The sequence below is a fragment of the Polypterus senegalus genome, chromosome 5, assembly GCF_016835505.1.
Source record: "Polypterus senegalus isolate Bchr_013 chromosome 5, ASM1683550v1, whole genome shotgun sequence".
In the NCBI taxonomy this organism is placed as follows: Eukaryota; Metazoa; Chordata; class Cladistia; order Polypteriformes; family Polypteridae; genus Polypterus; species Polypterus senegalus.
The window spans coordinates 88,808,025-88,834,169 of NC_053158.1; the positions used below are offsets into that span (position 1 = coordinate 88,808,025).

The window sequence follows — 26,145 nt, forward strand, 5'->3', positions numbered from 1 at the left end:
GGAGTACTTCTAATGCATCTATTAGTCACACATTTCTCTGTAACAAGATCTGCACAAGTGCTATAAATGATCTTAACAAGACTTGCAAAGCACCAATAAAGTGGTTACTCTTCTCTTTCTGCAATATATCATATTAGGATCTAGTTATATGTAACTTGTCAATTCAAGGGTTTTGTTTGGTCAGGCTAAGTGTTAATTAAGGATTTACAGTCCTTATGCTGTAGTATAGACAATTAAGGGACAAAATCTTTCTTCCTTCAGCTACCACTGACCATACTAAAGTAAGCATATTTTTAATAAAAGGGCTATTAGGCATGTGCTACATGAATATTATTTAGCTTTCTTCATTTAAACTGTAAGCTTATTTATTTGTATTACTCAAAACCATACTGGTTAAAAAGAAAAACTGAATTTTAATTCAGTTTTTATTAGCCATACGCTCCCAATCCATATATTATTTTCTACATTGAAGGCTTGTATGAGAGTAGATTAAGACTATGAAAATTACTCATGAAAATATTTTAACACGTAGGCTGTTGGGAGTTACTAGTACAGCCATATACAGTACTATTTTGAAGCCTTATAGGCTGAACAGAAGATTTTTTGCATTTACTAAAACCAATGTTGCATTGCACAACTTTCATCAAGAGGAGATATTAAACTGGACGACTGCAGTCACTGATCTTGTCACCTGCTGATGTTTGATCATTGCAGATGTCATATTAGATGACTCTGTGATGCCTTCCAATGCAGCTTTATATTTCCAAAGAATCTCAAGCTTACCACTTTTAGTGTGCCGACTGACAGAGGTAAGTGCCAGTGCAAAGTCTTTACAGGTATGACAAGTTTAGCCACAATCTCTGCCCTTTTTTCTTTCTTTCTTTCATTATGTTGAGGCACATAAAATGCTAGTCAGGTCCAAAACACCTATGTATTTCTTATACCTCACAGCTTTACTACATGCATGTAATTCCAGGGAAGGGTTCTTGGTTGTCAGCCCTTATACTGTATGTACACAAGCCTGTCCCAATAGTTAAAGACAAAAATCAAACCTACTTGAATTGATTTTGTGTGAGTGAGTGAGTCATAGACTAGTCGGACTGAGTTACTGGGTATGTCAGACTGCGTATGTGTCTGAAAATCACTAGAAAAGCCATGTAATGTGACATTACCTTATGATCAGTCTGCAACTCAACCTGGCAAAAATCTAACAAGATCTTATAGGCGAGTTTCTGTGTGTGTGACAGCTGTCAACCAATGAGTGGGCACTGACTCCATCAGGCAACACATTATTAGCTGTCTAAAAACTGCTTGCAACTGTGAAAATGTGCTGGAAAGTCATTATACAGTCATCTAACTTGACATACCCTGCAATTTCTAGTCGTGAGATCTGACATACTCAAGTGATGAGTAGAAAAGTTTGACATCCAGCTCACAACTAGATGTCATGTAATGCGACATCAACATTTTGCAGAATGAGACAGTCACTTTATTGGTGCTTTGTTCATCTTATTATATCCAAATCAAGCATTTAGGGTTATATTACTTAGTAATTAGTGAGGAATACATGCATTACAGATATTAAAGTGTTACAATTTGGATGAAATTGCCTTCATTAAATCTGAAATATATTTCACTATTCTTTTTAATAAGGTCTTTGCACTATAGAATATTGCAGAATTGTAAATGTATGCAGTGTAAACAAAGAGAACAGATAGACAATCTTGGTCTGAAAACCCGTAAATGCCCACAGTTCCCATCTTTAGAGTTTTTAGATTTCTACTATTAGCGTTTTTAAGATAAAAGTAAAGCAGGTATTATAGATGTGTAAGTACAAAAAACAATGAGAATAAAATGTGGCTATAAATGAAAAAAGTAAGGACTGAGACTAGGTCATAAATAGTTACTGTATATACTCGTGTTTAAGTTCTTCTGCAAAAAAGCTGTGGCTTGATTTTACTGTATAATTTCGGTATTTGGTCAAATGCGGGAAACTCACGCTACTGGTCCAATATGCTAACGGCCACCTGAGTACGGAAGCGTATTAGTGCCATGGAGAAGAAAAAAAAATACGGACACAGTGAAGAAAAAAAAAAACTATGTCGAGAATAAAGTGACGACTTTATTCTCACCATTTCCATTTTAATCTCGACACTTATGTCAAGAATAAAGTCGACAAGTCAACTTTATTCTCGTTTATTTCGTCATTAAAGTAGAATGTCATAAACGTCATCTTACAATAAATGTTTCATTTACTAGATTTTCTTAAACCCCGTTATAAGTAATGTAGCACATTAAATGCTTTGTCTTAATTGTTCCCTGACCCATGTTACTTGGTACATGCTTCTTAAACTGACTTCCTCTCTTCCTCTCCTCGACTTTATTCTCAACATATACTTTTTTTCTTCACTGTGTCCGTTTTTTTTTTCTTCTCCATGGCCCTAATACGCTTCCGTACTTGAGAGAGTAACCACAGAGCGCACTACTTTTTTTTTCTATGCATTGTGGCTTCGTGGCCACATGGTAATACCTGAACTATTCCGAAGCGATGTTTCCACTGTTTAGTTTTTTATGTATCTCACACCCTCATTCAACTTTATTGTCGATCAGAAGAAAATATGAAGCTGGTTTTAAATTAAAAGTCATTGAAGTGGCAAAACAAATCGGTAACTGCGCTGGTGCAACAAAATTCAATGTGTCTGAGAAACTAGTGTGAGATTGGAGGAAGCAAGATGTAAATTAAAAAAAAATGAAGTGTCGTATTTTTTAACGGGTATATAAGTCGGGTCTGATTTTGTGATCGATTTTTTAGGTTTCAAGACCCGACCTATACGTGAGTATATATGGTATTCGTTATTTATCAAAACAAATTAAAATGGGTTGAAATCTAAGTTATCAACATAGACCTAAGCATTAGTGTTTGCAGTTCACCATGCAATGCATACATCACTGTCATATGCCATTTGGTATTGGATTCATGAATGCAGAGTTAATGTTTAAGATGTGCCAGCTATTGGATTGACAAATGCAATGAATTTTATATAACAACTGGACAGACACACAGACATATACCCTTTTATTAAGGTGGAAGTGCTTTTGGCATGAGGACTGTCATTACATTCTCTTAAAAATGAAAATAAAAATATTGCAAATTAACTAAACATTCTGTGACTTCCATTACAGGACTGTAAGAAGTAAAAGCCTATTGGGGATAAAAAAAAACCAAATAACCCAAATAGCAATTCTCATGTCATTGTAAGTTCATTGTAAAATTAAAATTGGTCTTAACAGCCTTCTTATCCTAAACAAACGACACTGAGGCAGCATTTTTATCCTAAGCAAATAGCACTCTATCTATCTATCTATCTATCTATCTATCTATCCATCCTAATAAAATAAGCTTGGCTGGATTCAGTAAAGTATTAAGTAAATGTAAATTTTTATGTATTTTACAACTAGAAAATGTACAAATCCATGGTCAATAACTGTTATGTCATCTATTGCTTGATGTCTGTTTTCTTTTGTCAGTCAAAGTAAGTCTGCTCTGCTAGCTAATTAGTAATATGGTTAGAAATCACTTATGTGAATGTAAGTAATTTAAGCATTGGTGCATTATTTAAATGAAGCCAATCATTTCTGAATTAACTGAAGCATGCTATAAAACGTTGCAATATTGGAACTTTCTTAGAAACATAATTAATGGCAGTATGAGTTACAGATTTAGAAATGGATTATTAAGATGATTTTATGCTCCTGAAATGCAAAATAATTTATGAGTGGTCCATGACAATATGACATTTCATTCATGTTTTACTCTTGCTTTTTACCTTTTGCTTCAGGACTTTCATGCACCATGACTCACACAGAATAGAATCTGGTTATTTAAAATTGACTCATGAATGTGTATTGTGTACAGCATATTCAAATATTTTAATTGAAACAATTATATTTTTGTATAAGGTCATGCATTATTTCATTCTTGACCTCATATCAAAATAGGGTAATGGAAACACTCATAACAAATCGCACATATTAAGCATTAGATTTTCAGGTGGGAATTCAAATAAAGATCATTTACATTAGTTTTTCCATCATTTTCTCTAATAATTACACAGCCTAGAGATAGTCCTTGAAACTGAGCCAGAATCAATTCTGAAAAAAAATCTGAAGTAGAGAATGCTTGAGCTTTATACAGCATCAACCCTTCACAAAATATAACTGGAACATTGTTATCTAACAAAACATTCTTTCATCCATTATTGTGCTGATCTGCTGGGGAATTTCCTGGCAGCTTTGGACACAAGACAGGGTTCCCTAAATGCAATGCGGTCCACACTAACTCAAACTCAACTGGTTTGGAGGTGTCAAATAAACTAAAATGTATATATTTTTTGATGTGGAAATGGAAAGATGCACAAATACATACACACTCCATTCAGGCAGGTCAGGGCAGGAGATGGACTGGGAATAGAAATTTGGTTCCCTGGATCTTTGAAGCAGCAGCCTTAATCACTGTGAAAATGCATTCATTGTAATTAGTATAATGCATGATAATAAGCAAAAACTATTTATGTGCATTAGGCAGACAAAAATGATTCATCCATACATTGTCAAATATGCTTAATCTAGTTCAGGGTCAAGAGAGATACTGCAGAAACTAATAGGTGGAAGAAATGATTGTTTTGAACCACTTCTATAATATTATATAGAAAGAACATGACTGCATTATACAAAATAAGCTTTTTTTTTGTATATGAGGAAAATATCAAGAATTGCTATTACCACCGACATGAGACAATATTAATATCAATATCAGAGTGCTGCATGTTTCAAATCATACAGACAAATTTTTAATTTTAAGAGACAATAAATTGGAACAATGATTAGTGTTCAAATATTCTAGATTTGAATCCTGGGCTCTATATAGAGATTGCACTTTCTCCCTTTGTCCAGGTATATTTTCCTCTAGGAACTCAGAATTTCCTTACATATTCTAAAGCAGTGTGTTTTAGGTTAATTGACCTTGGATTTTCATAAAACATCTCTAATATGACATTCATTACACTGCATTTAATGAAATAACAATTCTATGTGTAATTATGGCTTGTAGTTGTTGAAAATTATTAAGTCAATCATAATAAATCCTCTTAAACCTTCTCAGCAGTCAGTTTCTTGCTCTCTCCTATGGGACTGATGGACATTGATATAGTCTATTTAATAGAGGGAAAACAAAAGCAAATCTGGGATTATTTTCAGATATCTGAAAATGAATTTCAGAACTGTAAAAGTCAGAAATTAATTTTAACATTTATTGAGGACTCTAAATATTAATTTGGCACAACAAAGTGAATGCTCAATGTGGAAGAACATCCTGGCTAGGAAGATAATTGGCACTCATGCATTTTTATTTATTCCATTACAACACAGATTCTGAAAAAAATTATAATAAAGACAGTCTTTGCCTAGTTATTTTCTTGGCTGTAAGTAAACTATATTTTATATACAGTATCAGAATCTGGCAGTTCGTAATACTGTAATAGCTGTTATAGTGTGTGGATGACAAGATTGTGTCTTGCATCTCAAAATATTACAGTTCTATTCTCAGAAATAAATCTTAACTAGCCTTTGTAATGAGTGACAAACAGATAAACCAAAGGAGCTAAATGTATTTGTCAAGATTATCTTGTCTTTAAACATCAATGATAAATTCTGAAAGGATATTTTTTATTGATCCCTGTATAATAGTAGTAGTAGTACTGTCACATGAATGACGTACAGCAAAATTCTGAGTTAAATGTATGACCAGCCTCAACATTTCAACCTGCAACATCTGAAACTTGTGAAAAAAAAAACACAGTAAAAATAAAAATATATCTTCTATAATCCTTATGTGTGACAATTAAATTTATATTAATTGATCAAAGCAACAAGTAATTGTCATGGCATAAATCTGTCTTCTGGTTTGGGATTGCACAGTCTGTCACAACATCAGTTATTGCAAGGCACAAACCCACTGGGTGTCAATAGCCATACTCACTCATACTCATTCTTTTGCTAATTTAGAGTTACTTTTCAACCAAAACTTAGAGCTGTTCAGAGACAGAATCTGTCCTAGCAATATCCGGCAAACAGCAGGAATGAATACTGGATGGGTCACTAGTGCATTGCAGGGCACCTTGACATATGCCTACTTAGAATTAAAGACAACAATAAGCCTAAAAGGTACTGCTTGGAAATGTGCAAGAAAGTTAGAGTAACCCGAGGAGATTACATACAAACTTTGGGGTCCCAGGAGCTATGAGATACAGTACACTAGCCACTGTGCTACCTAAAATAATTCAGAAAAAAAGTAAGTAGCAAATCTGTATTACATAATAGTCCTGTATGATGAAAACATATTCATTATATCAAGAGTATTTCATCATAGTACAGTAGGTCCACAATAATAGAAGTAGAATACTTTGCAGTACATGAAAGTCTGTTAAGTGCGTGACACACAGTTAAATTCACATTACATTTTGATTCAATCAGCCCATAACAAGATGCTTGACTAAAATGTCAACATGTAGCAGTGACCATTATCATTCACCTATTTACTGAAACAGCTTCAGTCATTTTTTAGGGTTATATAAGTCCAGAACTAATACATTATGTGCATGGAAGAAACAAACAAGGGTTGTTGCACCAGTCCATCTCACTCACACATTCATTTATTCTCAAGCTGGGCCGATTTAGGATCTCCATACAACCAAAGCTGAATTTCATTGGGACGGGAAGAAAACCAGAGTACCAAGAGATAAACCAAATGCAAAGTCAGAATACAAATTCTAAACAAATTGAATTTCTTCCAGAATATTGTGATTAAACTTTCATTCCCATGTTAATTCAGATTACTAGTAATATATCATGCAGCGCTGTTATTTGCAAAAAGGTACTACCTTTGTCAACTGCATTATAAAACATAGAAGACTCCCTTACATTTTTGCCCATAAATGCTTTAGAACAGTTTAAAATTCCTGTTGACACTAGTGTAGGAGGCATATGCTACTTGTAAATGTCAAGAAGCATTACTCACATGGTAGCAATATTCATATTACACAAGAACAAAAAAAATATCTTTTTTTGAGGTTTATAGATACAAAGATTGTACAGAAGAGGCTAATAATATCTTCTGTACAACTTCTTGCGACATACCCTCTGGACTATAAATAGTGTGGAGCTCTTTTAGAAATTGACTGCCAGTTAATGAGCTCTATTTTAATCACAGAGACCATTCAGCAGATCCCATTTTTGAAAGGCTTTTCCAAAAATATTTGTTACCCGTCTGTTATCATCCGGACTATAATAATTATAATGTTGGCATAAAGCAACACACAAATGTGTTGGCCTATGGTGTTATTATTAGATACAATTTTGATAGCTTGTATTATTTCTTAGGTTTATCATTTTATACCTTTAGTGGAATAGCAAACAACAACACTTTAAAAATTGGGAATCAGTACATAAAGTGTCTTCAGAAATCAGTGCAGAATAAAAAAAACAGAAATATATGTCCAAAATCATTTCATATAAAGTATATATTGTACATTTAAATCCACCCCAAAGTGAAAGAATTAATGTTAACACCAATCAAACAAAAGACAATCTGCCCTCTATACCCAATGTGACCAATTTTACGTTTTATATTTATAGCATAGTGACGTTGGTATCATCAGCTGCAATTTCAGGAATTAGCTCCTGGGCTGAAATGACAGTTTTAGTGACAAGTATTAATGTGGATTAGTAAGAATCCAGTTTAATCATTTCCCTCAGCATAACATGGCATGTAACATTAAGAAACGTTCCCATTTATTGAGAGAGTCAAATAATAGACAGTTTTTCAGACCTGACTACCTTGAAACAATATTGAACAAATAGAATGATTCGAGTCATTGTGTCTTCAATAATCCAATATCAAATGAGGTCTTCCTTTATGTCTCACACATGAGTTCACTTGTCACATTTTTGTCCTTGTACTGCACATAGCTGCATAGATAAACAAACACTACAAATGAGGCAACAGCTTTAACTATTCTGCTCACTTTAAAATAGGAGTATATTCACAAGAACACGCCACAGATTACAATCCAAAAGCTTGCTTTACCAAGCCCTTTACTGCTTTCCTACCGAATTACCAAAAACAAACAGAAAAGCATTTTTTTTCTTTAGCATTACTAAAAGCCTGGATAGCTCCATTCCTGCTCTCCAACTTTTGATTGCATTATATCCTGGGACAGCAGTTGTTCCGGTCAGGATTGCAAATCATTAGGGAGGATGGTAAATTTGGCATTGAGCATTACTGGAACATCTAGGATATTTCTAAGACATCTCACACACATACACACACACACACAGCCAAATAAAGGCAAATAGCAGGTTTTCCATTCGTAAAAATGGTACCATTACCACTCACATCACTACATTCAAGAACAGTTTTTATCCGCAGACCAAAAAGTCCACATTGCATAGAGTTGTTTTATTGTCAACTGTATGAGAATATCTGATATTTCATTTTCATATGAAGGGGCTTTGCCCCCTGCTTGCTTTGCTCAACCACCCCCTCCCCCCTAAGGTGGGTGTCTCTGTTGCTCATGTTGTCAAGGGGTCAGATCAGCTACTGGCTTGCTGCTACTGCTGCTGAGCTGCGTGTTCTGCTTGTCATGCTGCACATTGATCATTTAAACACTCGAATTACCACAGCCAACGAAAAAACTCATAAATTCGTCCCACCTTAAATCCCTTTGCACCTCTCCGTCAGCCTCATTTGTCTTCTAAATGTCTCGATAAGCCCAAGCAGCAAGCAACCTGCTATACCATCCCCACCAAACACCTCAGAACGGGCAAGAAGTTTTCCCATTTCCTGCCTTGATTGATTATCTGGGAGTGAGCTACCCAGAATTGTAAGGGGAAATAATTTGATGTGTGTTTTGTGTCTACAACAATCTATGTAAACACATAGTTAAAACAGAAACATTTTCACGTTTAAGTAATAAATGACAAAATTTAGACATGAACTGTATAATGTGTGAAGGCTGATGGCCAAATATCAAATAAACACTTTCACAAAAGGTGCAAGTACAATATGACAGCTTCCTTAGTGCACTGGTTAGAGCTGTTGATTTATAATCCAGAGGTCATGAGTTCGAAACCAGCTCCCTGGGAAATTTACTGTTTTGAGTAGTGAGCTGCTCTTATTGTTAATATTATTCTACAAAAGCATACATTTGATTTGTGTCTGTAACAGCCGGTGTAAATTTATATGATTTGTAAAAGGTAGCATTTTTTTTTCACTTTTATCCTTTCAGTTACAATCACGATACAACACCCAACCCCCCAGATCTGACGCGGTTACTTTTTATCTGAAACTGGAATAACTGTATATGTGAGTGGTGTTTTGAGACAATGGAACTGGAAATTCTCTGATCTGGAGGGATAAAAGCAGACACACAAACACTGGTGAATCTGCCTTCTTCGTATCTCACCGTCACTTGATTCTTTTTTTATTCAGTTTTATTGTGTGTTCCTGCTCACGCTGAATTAGTATGCACCTTATGGTCCATGATGTCAAAGCCACACTGACAACAAAACAGAGACATAGGTGTATATGATATTTGGAATAACCCATTTTATGACCTGTATAGCACTTTTCAGAAAACACTGTGGCACTGAACTGAACAGAAAAGGTCAGTTTCACGCTATATACGCTATAAACATAAGATTCAAATGTTAGCAGTTTACACACACCCAAGGCTCATCCTTCCTACATTAATGACACGTGTACCTGTTGCAATGTACACACTTCTCTCTGTGCTGTGGTTACTATTACACTGAAGGGGAACCTGGCACTCACTGACTTTTCTTTCCTGGGGGAAGCTGCGGTCTTGGAACAGAAGCTTGTCGATGTTGCATCCTCTTTTACTTTATCCATCTCCTTTTCTTGTAAGAAGCGACGACAAAGCTCCTCTGCAAGGTGAGCCATGAACACTCGTCTTTTCTCAGTGGCCTCTGTGCATGCCTTGTACAATACATGTATGTTGATCACCGCCAGGTCAAGCTTGTTACAGCACACAGCAACCGGCCACCTGCGTATTCCTGCTTGCACTAAATAAGCTCACACCTTCTGATGCATGATGTCAATATAGCGCCGGGCAAAAAAGAAAGAGACAAATATATGTGACATTTTGAAGAAATCATTTTATGACCTGAATAGTACCAATCAGAAAACATCATCACACTAATGCAATACTATTTGAAAAGAAAAGGCTCTGGTAATTCCAGTGTTAAAAGCCTGTACAGAAGCTGTCCTTTTGTCTCACTGCCTTCTCTCATGGGACGTTAAAGTGTCTCAGAGAAAATCACGTATCGTCTCCTTCCAAGCCTTTCAAGATTTTTTTTTTTTTATAATAAAGAGATATGATGTATGTACTGTGTCATTGTTGAATCAATTGTCTGTTGTTGCTATTGAACAACTGTCACTAATCTTTGAGAATCGTGAAAGTAAAGAGTTTCATTGCACTATTTTTTTTTTTGCAAGCACTTAATAAGTTTAAAAGTAAATAAATAAATTATTCATTCCTTTAGCGTAACTCAGTCAGATAAATATTAAAACCCGGACTGTTTAATTCTGACTATCATTTAATATCTGGATCTTAAAATATATGTAGAGCTTAAACTATTTTCTAATAGCAGGGGTGCCCTTTGTAATAAATTGCAGGTGCTGTGACTAAAGAAATTCACCAGCAGGAAAATATTTGACCCTAAACCAAAGTTTTACTCACTAAACCCAGCATGGGGTGAAACTTTGAATACCTATGTCAAGACCCAAAAATGCTTCCTGTGGGTACTTCCCTAATAAAGCACAACGGTGGTCACTAAAGAAAGTTCTGCAGAGGAAAAATTTTGCAAAATAACATAGTCTATGATCTTCTCCTGCACAAATAGGAAATCTGTGCAACATTTGTTGGAGATCAACTGTGTGGATTTGCATACTGAATAAACATACTCCAGTATGAAAATAAATACTCCATACTCTCACACTCAGCTTTACAGTATATCGTATGGTATGGTTCCATGGTATTGATTAACAGTTCCTTTTTTCCTTTAACAGCACACAGTACACAAATCACCTACATTTTTTACTCAGTCCCTTCTTTCTTCCGCTTTGTTTTTCCTCTATTTTCTTCAGTCGCCTCCACTCCCTTCCCTCAAGCTTTGTCCTGCACCTGCTGACTCTGGCTTCTCGAATGGAGTTAGGCAGCATTGTTTATACTGCACCAAGAAGTGCTCCAAGTGCTCCCTTACGATCATCCGGTAGCACTTCCTGGTGTGACGGAAGTGCTGCATGATCACCTGGAAAAATCCAGGTACAGACACATTCCTGTCCTGGCTGCAATTTCGGGTGTGGTGGAAGTGCTGCAGTCCAGGGCGCCAACACTCTCCAGACGCCTTCTGGCAGTGGCTGTGGCCCCCAGCAGGGTTGAGCTTCCAAACTCCAAGCCCGTGGCCCCAATGCACAACAAATTTGAATAGAAAATTACACCCTTAGACCTTCAGTAGTTATGCTTTGATTGACATTATGTGTTAAACCTGCTAAAAGGTATTGGATTGGAGCACTGAATTTTGAAGACCATACTGGGGATCTTGCTAAAGGTCAAGTCTGTTCTCTTATAGCGGGCAGCATTATACCCAGAACACTAGCATTGGTACCCTTCATTTAGTTTAGAATCATTTGGGGTATCAGCCTTTTCTAACAGAAACATTAAAAAACAGACTGGCAGAGAGCCTAGGGATCACCAGAAGATGATGTCATTTGGTAGCTATAGAACATTATGGGACACTGAAAAGCTCTTGTAACTGACATCTTTAGTTTCAAGAAATGTATTATTACTGTCAGGTTTCATTACAATTTTGTAGAATTTGGATGATCTCAAATTCTTCTTCCTGTGGTTTTGAACTTCACACAATAGACCCATTCCGTTTTTGTCCCCCAAGGATGTGAAGGGAGATGGAACCTGTCCTAGCAGCAGAACTAGTCAGAGTTCTTTTAGACACTATAGGCAAAGGAAGACATGAAAAATGCACTTTTCTTTTTAGTAAGTGGTAAAGAAACTTAATAAAATAAAAATAAATGAATTTGATGGGTGAGAAAAAGCAGGGATCATTCCACCAAAAGGAGAAAAAAAACACATTCAAAGTCACTGAAAAAGCAAAAGTCAAAAACCTAAATAATTCATCCATCCATCCACTTCCTAACCCGCTGAATCCGAATACAGGGTCACGGGGGTCTGCTGGAGCCAATCCCAGCCAACACAGGGCACAAGGCAGGGAACCAATCCTGGGCAGGGTGCCAACCCACCGCAGGACACACACAAACACACCCACACACCAAGCACACACTAGGGCCAATTTAGAATCGCCAATCCACCTAACCTGCATGTCTTCGGATTGTGGGAGGAAACCGGAGTGCCCGGAGGAAACCCACGCAGACACGGGGAGAACATGCAAACTCCACGCAGGGAGGACCCGGAAGCGAACCCGGGTCCCCTAACTGCGAGGCAGCAGCGCTACCACTGCGCCACCGTGCCGCCCTCCTAAATAATTCTTTAAATTAAATTGTTCCAGAAAGTAATATATATATCTTTAGAGAGGAGCTTAAATGATAACGACGGTTTCCTTTTTTTTGCAAACTGCAGACATGTGGCATCGTACATATACACACATGTAGCTAACACCACATGTATTGTCATAGCAATCAAGATCTCAAAATTGATACTTAAAGACATTATAACCATGTTTCTCTTCACAAAGAAAACCAAAAATAATACAATAAAAATGGTAAGCTTGCCTTTTAATTGTCGATGCCAGGGAAGTCAGTGTGTCTATAAAAGCGCACTTACGATACCTACACTTATTGTCTGGGGCAATTTACAGTTGCCTTTTAACCAAGCATCTGTGCATCTGGCATGTGTATGGAAAGCACAACCTGTTGAAGTTAACATGTAAAGAACATGTAAAATTTGCATAAGCAGAAGAAAAATCTAGATGAGAGCAGGCCATTCAGCCCAAAAAAGCTTGCCAATCCTATCCACTTAATTCTTCAAAGGAAACATCAAGTCGAGTTTTGAAAGTCCCTAAAGTCTTACTGTCTGCCATGCTACTTGGTAGCTAGTTCTAACTGTCTATGGTTCTCTGTGTAAAGAAAACCTTCCTAATGTTTGCACGAAATTTACCCTTAACAAGTTTCCTACTGTGCCCCTGTGTTCTTGATGATATCATTTTAAACTAACAGTCTTGATCCACGGTATTAATTCCCTTCATAAATTTAAACACCTCAACGATGTCACCTCTTCATCTTCTTTTGCTTAAACTGAAAAGGCTGAGCTCTTTTACTCTTTCTTCATAATTCATCCAATGCAGCCCTAGAATCAGCCTAGTCGCTCTTATCTGGACCTTTCTAGTGCTGCTATGTCCATTTTGTATACAAACCTAACATTTTTACTTCCTATGTGTAATACTTTATATTTACTGACATTATATTTTATCTACCACAAATCTGCCTAAGCCTGTATGATGTCCAAGTCCTTCTGTAATGATTTAATGGATTCCAAATTATCTGGCAAACCATCAGTAACCAGCTTTTTACTTATATTCCTATCTAAATCATTCATAAATGTTAAAAATAGCAGCAGCCTTAGCACTTGCCCCTGTAGAACACCATTCTTAACATCAGAAAATTCTGATAAGGTTCCTCGCACCATCACCCTCTGCTTACTGTGTCTGAGCCAATTCTGCACCCATCTAAAAACATCACCATGAGATACCATTTGATTTAGTTTGACGCCCAACTTCTCAAATGTTTTCTGAAAGTCAAGATAAATAATATTATATTGTGACTAAAATAGAAAAGAAACACTCTCTGTCACTACCTCTTTGCGGGAGCAGCTGCTGGCTTGTCGCGCGACGTGCTCCTTACTCAGGGCTACAAACATTTAAAAGATTAAGCTGTGGCCATCCTGAGCTTTCCCACTCTCTTGTCTCTCTTCCCCCAGATTTCCTCCACTCTGGCCTGCTGGATCCCCATAATGAAAAGAACTTTGAGTTCTTCTGAACAGGAGTCAGGACCATTGCGTCACGTTTGACAGCTATTCCTTGTGAGCCCGGATCACCTCTATAAGAGACTTGTGTTTGTAACTGGCAGAACAGCAATAAAGTTTCTACTCCTTGGAAAACCTCCTGAACTCTCCGGTGCAACTTTGTGACACAAGCTTGACAATATGCTTCAATCTGACCATATTCTTTTGTTGCTTCCTCATCAAATTCCAGTATGTTAGTAAAACGTGAACTCCCTCCTCTGAACCCATGTTGACTGTTCAGAAAAACTCCTGCACTTGCCATGTACTGCTCAATCTCATCCTTAATAATTCCTTCCATTGATTTTCCTGTGATGCATGTTAACCTTACTGGCCTAAAGTTGCTTGGATCTGCCCGGTCACCCTTTTTATATAATGGGATGATATTTGCCATTTTCCAGTCCTTCAGAATCTCTCAAGTGCATAGTGACTGCCTAAAAATATGTGTCAAGGGTTTATATATGTACCCATTAGCCTTCTTAAGAAGAGGGTAAATATTATCTGGTCCTGATAATTTGATTGATTTCAGCCTATTTAATCTGAACGGTACTTCTCATACTACAATTTCCAAACCTTTCAGTGCCTTCTTATTAGTCCCATTTATCGCTGGGAGGTTATTCACTTCCTCACTTTTGAAGACCTCAGAAAAATGCAAGTTTACAGCATCCACTATTTCACTGTGTGTATCTTTTAATTCCCCTTTGCTATTTCTGTTGCACTTCATCTCCCCCATTAATGTTCTTTTACTACTAAATCACTGAAAGAATCTCTTAGGGTCGTCTTTGCTATCAAACCCAGTTTCTAGGACAGCAAGTGAGCCACCCCATTCTTAAATCAAGCTCCCTATCGGTATGACCGGGCCACAAAAGTTTTAAGGCAACAATCAAAAATGAGATTAGTCACAGCTCCACCAAGTACAGTATCACTTAATATATGTCATTATTCTTAGTTGATAATTAACTAAACAGAGAAACAGATTTAACACATTATATTAATGTGTTAATTCTTTGAATATTTGTAATGTTAATCATTTCATTTGTAGTAACTGGATACAAACCAAATGTCATTTAGAATAAAACTGGAAGCAAGAAATGCAGTATTTTATGTATTATTAGAGTGTGGATAGAAATGAATAACCTTTACAAAAATGATTTATTTTCTAAAGCCATAAATTAATCTAGATTTTCTTCCTTTCTTAAGTTTTTGTTTTCTTACTCTCTTTTGTAATTTTTAAGATGGCATACATTACCAGTTTCACACCATAAATGCTGAATTAACAGTTTTTCTTCCTATTGTTTGTCCCCTGCTTATACAATGAGCTGTGACTCATGGCTGTTGAAACAGAATATTAATTCATCTTACACTCATTAGAAATATTAGGTATAAGTAGATCAAATCTCTCTCTTTAACCAACAACTTTAGAAGTAACTTTTTGACAATACAGTAACACTTGAAATAAGGCTAAATTAAAATAAATGGTGTTATTGCAATGACCTAAAAAGATATTTCAGTTAGAAAATCACTTGAGTTATGAATAATCACTACCATAAATCTTGCAAAACCAATACATTTCTCTTAATAAAAAAATGATGTCTGAGAGAAAGTGTTAGGCATTTGCAAAAAATAAAATGTCAGCTTCTGAGGAAACATGCCAATTTCTAAAATTGTTATTATTTACAATATGTGAAACTGGCAGCCCCTTTTGGAAAACAAGTGCCCATGTCAATATCAGCAATGTTAAAATCTAACACATTTTACTAGAAATGTACTAGACACTTATAAAAGATGCATTCACATAAGACATCATACAATCTGCAAGATTTGAGTTGAGGCTGCATTCCTAATAAGCATACAAGAATTCATATTATGATTTGAAAGTGAAAATACATCTTGCTTTACTTTTTATAATGTAGACAAATGCACAATAAATTATGCAGCATAAGTTGTTATTCTTTTCCCATACTTGGTAGCTCCAGAAGTAGTACATGCTGGAAAAAATCCAGATGTACAGTAAATACAAATAATGCATTTGTTAGCCGTATCAGCATATTTTCAGTGCATCATATTTTCTCTATGGAGAAAAAAAACGTCCATAATTGTTTTATGCTAGCCAAGTTTGCCAAAGGTACTTAACAAATAAGCAATAAATGTTTTATATGTAATCGTTGGGCCTCAATAGAGAAATTTTTCAATAATACCCAATCTTAGAGGAAACATAACAACTAAATGTGAGAAAACAAAAATGAATATGCCGTATCTGAGTGCACTGCAAATCATAATTGTCTTAATCCCCACACGCCTATTCATTAGTTTATACTGAACCATCAGATTTATTTTTTTGTGAATCTGAGTTTTTACATGCTTCACAAATTCAAGGTATAAATAACATTTAATGGAACACATTGCTTGTCCAAATCTGACACCGTTCAAAACTCAAGTATGAGTGAAGGCACTCATTAAATTACAGAAACACAAAATATCAGAGGAATCCTGTCACTCACCGACACCTGTAAATCCCCAAATGTAACAATCCAGGAATAGAATAATGAAGCAGTAGTTTCAGCTTTGGGCATGGAGTCCCTGAAAGTATTTCTGGCGCTGTACGATTGTATGTAGCTGACTTTTATTCCCTGAAAAAAAAAATGCAACTTCCTAATGGTAACATGGGGAATGGGGGGACAGCAGAAGGATACAGTATGGACCATCATTGAACCCAGCTCAAGTTAATCTTCTTTACAAAAAACAGCAGGAGTGCACAGGCGGGGAGTATTGAAAATCCTATTGGGGACAGGCAGATTTGCAGGAGAGATATTTGGATGTGAGGAAAAAGAGAGAAGTGTATTATTTTGACAAAGCCTGAGGAAGCAGAAAGTGATTTATCTGGAGTTGTTTTTGTTTTCTACTGTACTTTTTCAACTACATTTTTACCTATGCATTAAAGGAAATGAAGTTGTGGCATTTAACCCTTGTATTGCAGATCCTTTATTGTATTTTTGTATTGGGTAAGATAAGAGATAGTACTTTATGCAAAATAGAAAATAAAGCCATCACTGCTGGTGATGAAACTGCTTGTAGAAATTGAAACAATTTCATATGCTGGTTTTCTTTAGCAAATGCAATACCTTGTGTTTTTTACGCATACAGAGACATAGTAGAATTGTTTATCTTCATTTTATATTTTTCTCTTTTAGACTTTATGTTTAAATGAGATGTTGAAGGTCACACAGTGACTCAGAAGCAGAACGTACATCAACCAAGTAAGTCAACAGCCTTAGCCACACTGATACAATTTAGAATCTGACAATCTTTTGTGTGTCTGTAATTGTGCCTGCAAGTGATTTTTTCATATTGAAGAAATAATTTATTATGTAAACCAAGGTATTTTGACATTTTTATACATGCCATAAATATGCCACCTTTATGTGTGAATTGTGACACCCTCACACAGGAAATTTAATAAATATGGCAGTTGATCATGACGTCCATATCAATTATGAAGTATGGTAACCCATAACAACACAAAATCATATCTTGGAAATCTTTCAAGCTTACGTTGGTCCATTTACCTTGTTCTTGTTATGGTTTTCAATCTTAATTGAAAGTTAAAAATTACAATCTGACACTAATAGTTTTGCAGAACATAATTTCCAAGGCACAGTGCAGTCAGTGCTATAAAAAAACTGGCCAGATACTGCAGCACAGGTAAGCATTTTACTGTGAGCCCATCAATTACATTTGTAACAGTGGCAATAAATGTGACCTCAAGATGATGTACTCAAAACATTATTATAGCTAAAATAAAGCAGATGGCCCTTCTGAGCTCTGCAAACTAAAACCATCTGCTTTTCCAGAAATGTTTTCTACATGATCCTATAAGAATTAAAGACAACTTCATAGTGTCCCTAAAAGAATGGAACTATTTCCATACATTATAAATGTTGCAATGTTTGCATAGTAAAAATATAGAAAAAATGTAAATAGTTTCTCCTATATCACAATATATGTCACCAGTAGTAACAATATATTACCCACTTTTTGCATATCTACAGCTGGATTGGCACACCCAGAATAGCCTTCGGCCCCTAACAATCTGAATTTCTTTAAGCTGCTTTCAAAATGCTACATTCAGTCCAGATTTAACAATGTTGCATTTCTTTGCCTCAAGATTTTTGATAAACTTGGTCAAATAAAGTGTATACCATGAAATATTTATAAGATTTCAAAATAGTTGTTTAAATCTAACTCTAGTAATTGAATTGTTTTCCAATACAGAGCATCCATCCTGTATATGTAATTGCCCTTGAACCTCATACTTCCTTCTCATCTGGTAAAAGCCACACTCTGACTTTGAATCTGCAGCCCTTTTTCCCTTTTGTTTGATGGAAACTGAAACAGGATATTAAGTAAGTAGGAACAAGCAGTGAGATCCAACTTGGCAGGCGACCAGAAATGTTTTATGGATTAATGGTCATTCACTATTCTTGAAAATCCTATTCCTTGCTCTTCCCACTTAAGGTGCCTCATGGTAAGTTGCTGACCATATCACTAGCACAATTTAATTTAGACACACAGATCGAGGCTTATAGCCACAGCTTTTCTTCTATAGCACAGTTCTTACCTCAGCTTGGAAATCAGACATGCTGTTTAAAGTATAGAAATGTGCCACTGCATTGTTTTCCCTGCTTTATTTTCTATGCAGGTTTATAGCTTTGTGTTTGAGCTCTATAATATAAGCTGCCCTATTGAGATCTTCTGCAATGTACCTCATACAGCCCTGTATTCCAATATTGTCTTCATTGTCACAGATGAAGAAAACACTTTCAAGAAAATGTGGGAAAATTATGAACAATCCTGAATTCATTCAAACAAACAGCATTTTTGAAGAACATATGTTATTATAATGTGGTGCATTATGTTTATAATAGTTGATTTGTATTATGCATTGGTGCCAGAAGGAGAACAGGTTTGTACAATGGGTAGTTTTCTGTTACTCTTAGGCAAAAAAAAAACAAAAAACATGTAAATAATAAATGTCAAAAGCCAATAGATGAAGGGGCAATAGGCACCATTTTTTGAGAGCTGGCTGATAAGTGAAAAGCCAACTTTTCTGAACAATTCTCTTACAGGTTATTATGACGGCTGTCTACAGGACGTATGTATTTACCTGTCTTGTAAAAGAGTCACCTGCTTAGAAGATCAGACTGCTTAGATTGGTAACTCATCAACATACAATATTGTGATACAGGGACTGCCTGCTTCCTTTGAAAATTATCATTGGTTTCTAATCAGCATACCATTATATATGTACTTCCTGATAGCTCACAACGATGCTCTTTTTTAACCAATGAAAATGTGTTTATGCTATTGATAAGCAAAGGAAATTGATATGTACCATCATTTAATTGATCCTCATGTTGATCTAGGCAAAGACTGAAGCAGTTATATACTTCTGGGCAGTGAGTTGTGTTCGGAAAGTGAAAAGAGAGAAAACACAAGCAGAAGGGACACAGCGAGTCCAGAGGATGGTGTGAGGGCAGATGGTGTAGAAGAGAGGCGGTCCACTGAGAACACTGTCAAAATCAAGTGCACTTGGAGCAGGGACTTCCAGGCAGATGAGAGTACATAGCTGGCAAGATGCAAGACACATAGGTGGTGACACCAACCTCCATGGAGGAAGAGACAGTTTCACCAGAGAGGCGTAGGAACAACTGAGGGGGCTTTCACACCTACAGCATTTGGTGCGCACCAAACGTGTTTGGTCCCTTGGTTTGGTTCATTTGCATTGATGTGAATGCAATCTCGATACTTTGGTGCACAGCCAAATCAATCGATCCGAGACCTGCCTGAAGGGGTGTTCTCGGACCGCTATATCCGCTCTACTTTGGTACGGTTCGTCTGGTGTGAAAGCAACCAAACCAAATCTGACGAAATGGTATAGTTTAATGCACTTTGGGTATAAGAGATACGGGGTTGTGGGTAAAATTCTTTTCACTTCCTGTTGACTCCATTAAATTTTTCAAGCTATCGACTCACGATGAAATCAAACCGCGGAGAAATGTGGAGTGCCGAAGAAATTAAGTGCCTCATAGATATATGGTCGGATGAGCATATCCAAAAGCAACTGTCCACGACACATAAAAACAGCTGCATTTACGCGCTGTTCAGTAAGCAGCTAAGGGAAAAAGGCTATCCTCGGACAGTTGAACAATGTCGTATTAAGACAAAAAAACTTCGGGCGAAGTATATAGAAGTGCGTGATGCACTTAGCAAGACGGGAAGTTCTGGAAAAGAGAAAGACAAGTTTCCCTGGTATGACGCTTTTGGATGGAATACTCGGGACAAAACCTATCTTCGCGGTCTATTTTGGTTCGTTTAGAACTCGGCATATGTGAAAGCAAACCGTACCCACGTCTGTTTACTACATTGTAACATTTTTCTGACTGGTGCGGACTAAAGCAATCGAACTATAGGTGTGAAAGCACCCTTAGAGAGGGAAGACTCAAAGGAGTGAAGCCGCCAGACAAGAAGCAAGACTTCTGTTGGGAAACAAGCATTCAGTGAACATAGTGTTTGAGTGGGACAGTTGGAAGACTAATCATTGTGTTAACACAGTATGCAACTTGGACTTCATAGCACCAACGGTTGTATCCTCTACTGTTATGTATTCATTGACATAAGAATGTAGAATGTGTGCTTTACTTTTTAATAAGTTTTCGATCCTGATATTTTTAGATTTGTATGTACTTTTGTCTTCTTGGTAGATTTTATATTGTCTAGTGTAATACAAATACTATTGCTTTTCTTGAAATTGCTGTCATGTCTTTCATTTTGTGTTCATTCACCACACAATTTAAATAAACCAGTGCACTATTATCTATAAAGTTCAAGAGTTCCCAGACTCTTAATTAAACTGTGCAGTGTAGTCAGATATTTTAACTGTATTTAGGTTAGATTACTTATAAGTGTGATCAAACACCCATCACACATTAACATAACACTTAACCTAAGAATCAAAATAAACTCATGCATAAGGAATCCAGCAAGTGTGTTACTGAATTAGATGACTTTTGTGTATTGTCACAAAGAAAGATGCAGTATATGGATTTGAAAAAAGTAACCCTTTGTAAGGTTATCTCATCCATCCATCCATCCATTTTCCAACCCGCTGAATCCGAACACAGGGTCATGGGGGTCTGCTGGAGCCAATCCCAGCCAACACAGGGCACAAGGCAGGAACCAATCCCAGGCAGGGTGCCAACCCACCGCAGGACACACACAAACACACACTAGGGCCAATTTAGAATTGCCAATCCACCTACCCTGCCTGTCTTTAGACTGTGGGAGGAAACCAGAGCGCCCGGAGGAAACCCACGCAAACATGGGGAGAACATGCAAACTCCACCCAGGGAGGACCCGGGAAGCGAACCTGGTTCTCCTAACTGCGAGGCAGCAGCAGGTTATCTCAGATATAATAAATTAATTCAATGTTTCTAGAATTTGTTTTTAATGTATAGTATAAGGCAGACCTGGGCATTTTACGACCCATGGGCCACATCCGGCCCACTGAGTACCTTCGACCGGCCCATGTGAGTTCGTATTAAAAGTGTAGCAACATCTATTACTTTGTGATAGGTGCACGAAATACAGTTACACGGCTTTTATTTTGTAGGCCACTATTGTTTATCTTAATTACCTGTGTGCTTATGCACTTCAGCGAATGTGTTGAACAGCTTCCGAGAAATTAGCTCTTAGTCCTTAAATATATCAGCTAATGTTAAAAAAAGAAAAATTGATGCAGAATGTAGAGTTTTTAACAAGGCATGGACTTCTAAATATTTATTTGCTGAAATCAAAGGTAAAGCTGTGTGCTTAGTGTGTGGAGAACATATAGCAGTGTTTAAGGAATACAATATGAATCGCCATTACAAGAGTAAACACGGAGAAAAATATAAGAATTTCAGTGATGCAGAGCGGGCACGAGCATCGGAAGATTTGCTAGCTAAACTGCAAAAGCATCAAGGATTTTTTTACAAAGCTCCACTCATCCAGGGATGCAGCGGTCATGAACAGCTTTGTAATATCCCACAAAAGTGCAAGATACAGTAAGCCATTCTCTGATGGGGAGTTTATAGTGGAGTCTTCAGCGAGAATATGCCCTGAGAAAAAAGTTGCGTTTGCAAATATGTCTCTCTCGAGGTGTACCGTAATGAGGCGGGTCGAGAACATCGCGGGGAATTTGGAGCTTCAACTGCAAAAGAAAACGGAAAATTTTGTCTTGTTTTCCTTGGCTCTGGATGAGAGCTGTGACGTCCGTGATACAGCCCAGTTACTTATCTTTGTACATGGATTAACGAAAGACTGAGATGACGGAGGAGCTGGCAGTTATGCGGCCAATGAAAGGGACTACAACGGGTAGTGATTTGTTCACAGAGGTAAATGCATCCATGGACACGCTGGGATTAAAATGGGACAAACTGGTAGGTGTTACAACCGACGGCTGCCCAAATTTGACAGGGAAAAATGTTGGACTTTTGAGGCGGATGCAAGATAAAGCGACTGAAATTAACCCAGAACAGAAATTGATATTTCATATCATTCATCAGGAGGTGTTGTGCAAGTCAGTGCTAAAAAATTAGCCATGTTGTTGATGTTGTAACTAAAATTGTTAATTTCATCAGGGCAAGAGCACTGAATCACAAACAGTTTGTTTCACTGTTAGAGGAGCATGAAAGTGAACATAGTGACATAGGCTACCAGACAGCTGTGAGATGGCTCAGCCTTGGCAAGGCGCTTAAAAGAGTATTGGACCTGAGAGCAGAGATTCAGGAGTTTTGTGAAAAGAAAGATAAGGACATTCCAGAGCTCTCAGATACACACTGGATTGCAGATCTGGCCTTTGCTGTTGATGTGACTGCACTAATGAATGAACTAAATACCAAGCTGCAAGGCAAGGGCCTCTCTGCACATGAAATGTATAGCTTGGTGACAGCTTTCATGAGAAAGTTGAACTTTATTTCAAGTCAATTATAGGGCAACATTCTCACTCACATGCCAACACTGAAAGTCACACTATCAGCTGATCACCTCCACAAGTATTCATCCATGTTAGGGGCACTGCATAGTGAGTTTTCAAGAAGATTTGAAGACTTCAAAACAGTTGAGAGCGAAATGCACATGATTTCTTCTCCCTTTACTTATAGTGTGGATGAAACACCCAGTGATGTCCAGCTTGAACTCATTGATCTGCAGTCTGATAATCTACTGGCCGAGCATTTTAAGTCAGTATCACTGGTAGAGTTTTATTCCTCTCTCAAAGAGGAAATCTTCCCACACTTCAGGAGACATGCTCAGAGGATGTTGGTTCTCTTTGGATCTCCCTACATCTGTGAACAAACATTCTCAGGTATGAAGTTTAACAAATCCAGATATAGATCCTCCCACACCGATGATGACTTGTGTGCTGTCCTTCGCATATCCACCTCAGATATTCAACCTGACTTCAGTGCACTTGTTTAAGCCCAAAACAGGCTAGATTTCTCTCACTGAACACCAAAAGAACTGAGGCAAATTACTGTGATGTTGGTCTTTGAAAACTAGCTAATAAAGTTATGATGCTATTTTTTAAATGCTGCAAAAAATGCACATTTTCTAAATTGTTTTTATAAATGTTCCCTAAATAGTTGAATAATTTTGTGCTCCACACTTGTTTGACTGACTGTTTGACATGTTTGATTTACTGTAAGTTGATGCTACTATTTTATGTTAAGTTATGATGTTAGTTTTTTTAAAACATTGCAAAAGTTTAAATTTTCTAAACTGTTTTTGTGATTGTTCATTAAATAGAATTTTATATATATTTATATATAAAATTCTATCTTCTACATTTTCTCATTGCAATGTTTCATTTACTATTTCTTATAGTGTGATCTGTACTAATAAAAGGCAAAGCCCTCACTCACTCACTCTCTCATCACTAATTCTCCAACTTCCCGTGTAGGTAGAAGGCTGAAATTTGGCAGGCTTATTCCTTACAGCTTACTTACAAAAGTTGGGCAGGTTTCATTCCGAAATTCTACGCATAAGGGTCATAACTGGAAGCTATTTTTCCCCATATAATGTAATGGAGTCTTGAGTTGGAGATGGCCGTGGGGGGCGGAGTTTCGTGTGACATCATCACGCCTCCTACGTAAGTACGTAGATAACAAGGAAGAACTCCAAACAGCGATCAGCACAAAACGCCATTTCACAATTGAGAAGGCAGAAAAACATTATGAAGCAAATGATGCATACAAGCATATTCATAAGTACAGCTACTGCGGAAACAAAGCACGGCGTGAACCGTAAGTTTATATTAAATTAAGTTCATAGACAGGCTGCCACTAGCGTTTGTAATTTAGTGCCTGCCCATATAAGGCCGCCCATCAGCGCAATCCAATACAAACACTGCCAGTAAATGTTCACGGGTGAAGGACTGTGCTTATGCAGAGGAAGATGAGATGGTCAGGGTGGTGTTTGGCACAAACTCATTGAAACTGCGAGAGAAACTTTTAAGTGCCGGGTCTTAGCTGACATTACACGAGATGGCACCAGTACAGCTGGGAACCTTCGATGCAAGAACACCAAGCGGCTCACGTGAACTGACGCAATGCGCAGACAAAAAGCAACAGTTCCAAAGAGTACTGAACAAAAACCGAATTACACAATTGAGAAGGCAGCAAAAAATATGAAGCGCCTTATACATACAATCATATTCATAAGTGCAGCTACTGCGGAAACAAAGCACACGGTGGAAAAAGTGAATGTCCTGCTAAAGGAAGACAGTGTAAAAAAAACCCGTGCATGCAGTTTGTCACATCACAGATAAAAAGGAAGACGAGCTGTTTATTGATGCAGTAAGGAACTAATCGATGAATGAAACCTCTTATCTTTACAACGATTGACAAACACGGAATGTAACTTGAACACATCCTACAAATACGAGCCTGATTGAAAGAAATAATGATAATCAAATCCTTGATGACAGCAACATTCAATAACACTCACAAAACAATTACTGTATATTGACAATCATGTTACGTTATTTTTAAAATGTTCCCTTTTCTTTTTCATAACTTCTACTCCACTGCGGTACACGGGTATATATATAAATGTATATATATACCCCGATCTACAATACATACTTTAGCATAGACAAGCCACACGCTGTGGCGCTAATTGTAGAGTCTTCGCCTCTAATGCCGACATTCGAGGTTCGATTCCCGAGAGGGGGTGTACTGACTATGTACGCGCGCTACCCGATTCATTTTACCTTTGCATCTCCTTTGTTTGGGACGTATGAAAAAATATTAGGTTAGCGCAAAATCATGTTACGTTATTTTTAAAATTTTTCCTTTCTTAGCACAAGCACAGCTGAGAAGCTTCGATGCATGTACTCCATAACGCGCTAAAAATAACGATTTAATCACACTTTCAATTCCAAGCAAACGGAACTTTTGTCAATGCATGATTTCCTGGTACATCCATTATACTGATGCACACATCACAGCTACAAAATGTGAGAGTCGGAATAAAGCGCGTTCCTACGACTGATCATTTCGACTACCCGAGCGAAGCCTTGATAAAGACATGGTTTTGTGCACACTGAAAAGCAAGCAAAATTAGATGCATTACAGAAAGCGGACTTTGTGGCTCTTACTGGGGATCATTGGACTTCCATGACCGTTAGTAATTCTAAATACATCTAATTACAAAATGTTCAATGATCACACTGTTTTAGCCTAATGTACAAAATAATTTTGGCTAATGTTACTCAGAGTTTAAAGAGTAAGCTGGTCAAATTACCTTTTATGTTTCTGACTTATTTTTTTAAGAAGAAAAACTGCACTTTATGTTGAAATTTTGGTTATTATTATTTAAAGACAATACTATTCTGAAAATGTACTTAAAGTACTTAAACTACCATTTTATTTTTAAGTCT

General features: G+C 37.0%; 1 protein-coding gene and 1 pseudogene across 5 annotated transcripts in view; one reads left to right on the forward strand and one right to left on the reverse strand.

The window, feature by feature from the left end:
- Window positions 1–26,145, reverse strand: part of LOC120530413 (cadherin-12-like) — an 802,688-nt gene that overhangs the window by 735,099 nt on the left and 41,444 nt on the right. The window lies entirely within an intron of this gene.
- Window positions 22,532–23,684, forward strand: LOC120529880 (annotated as a pseudogene).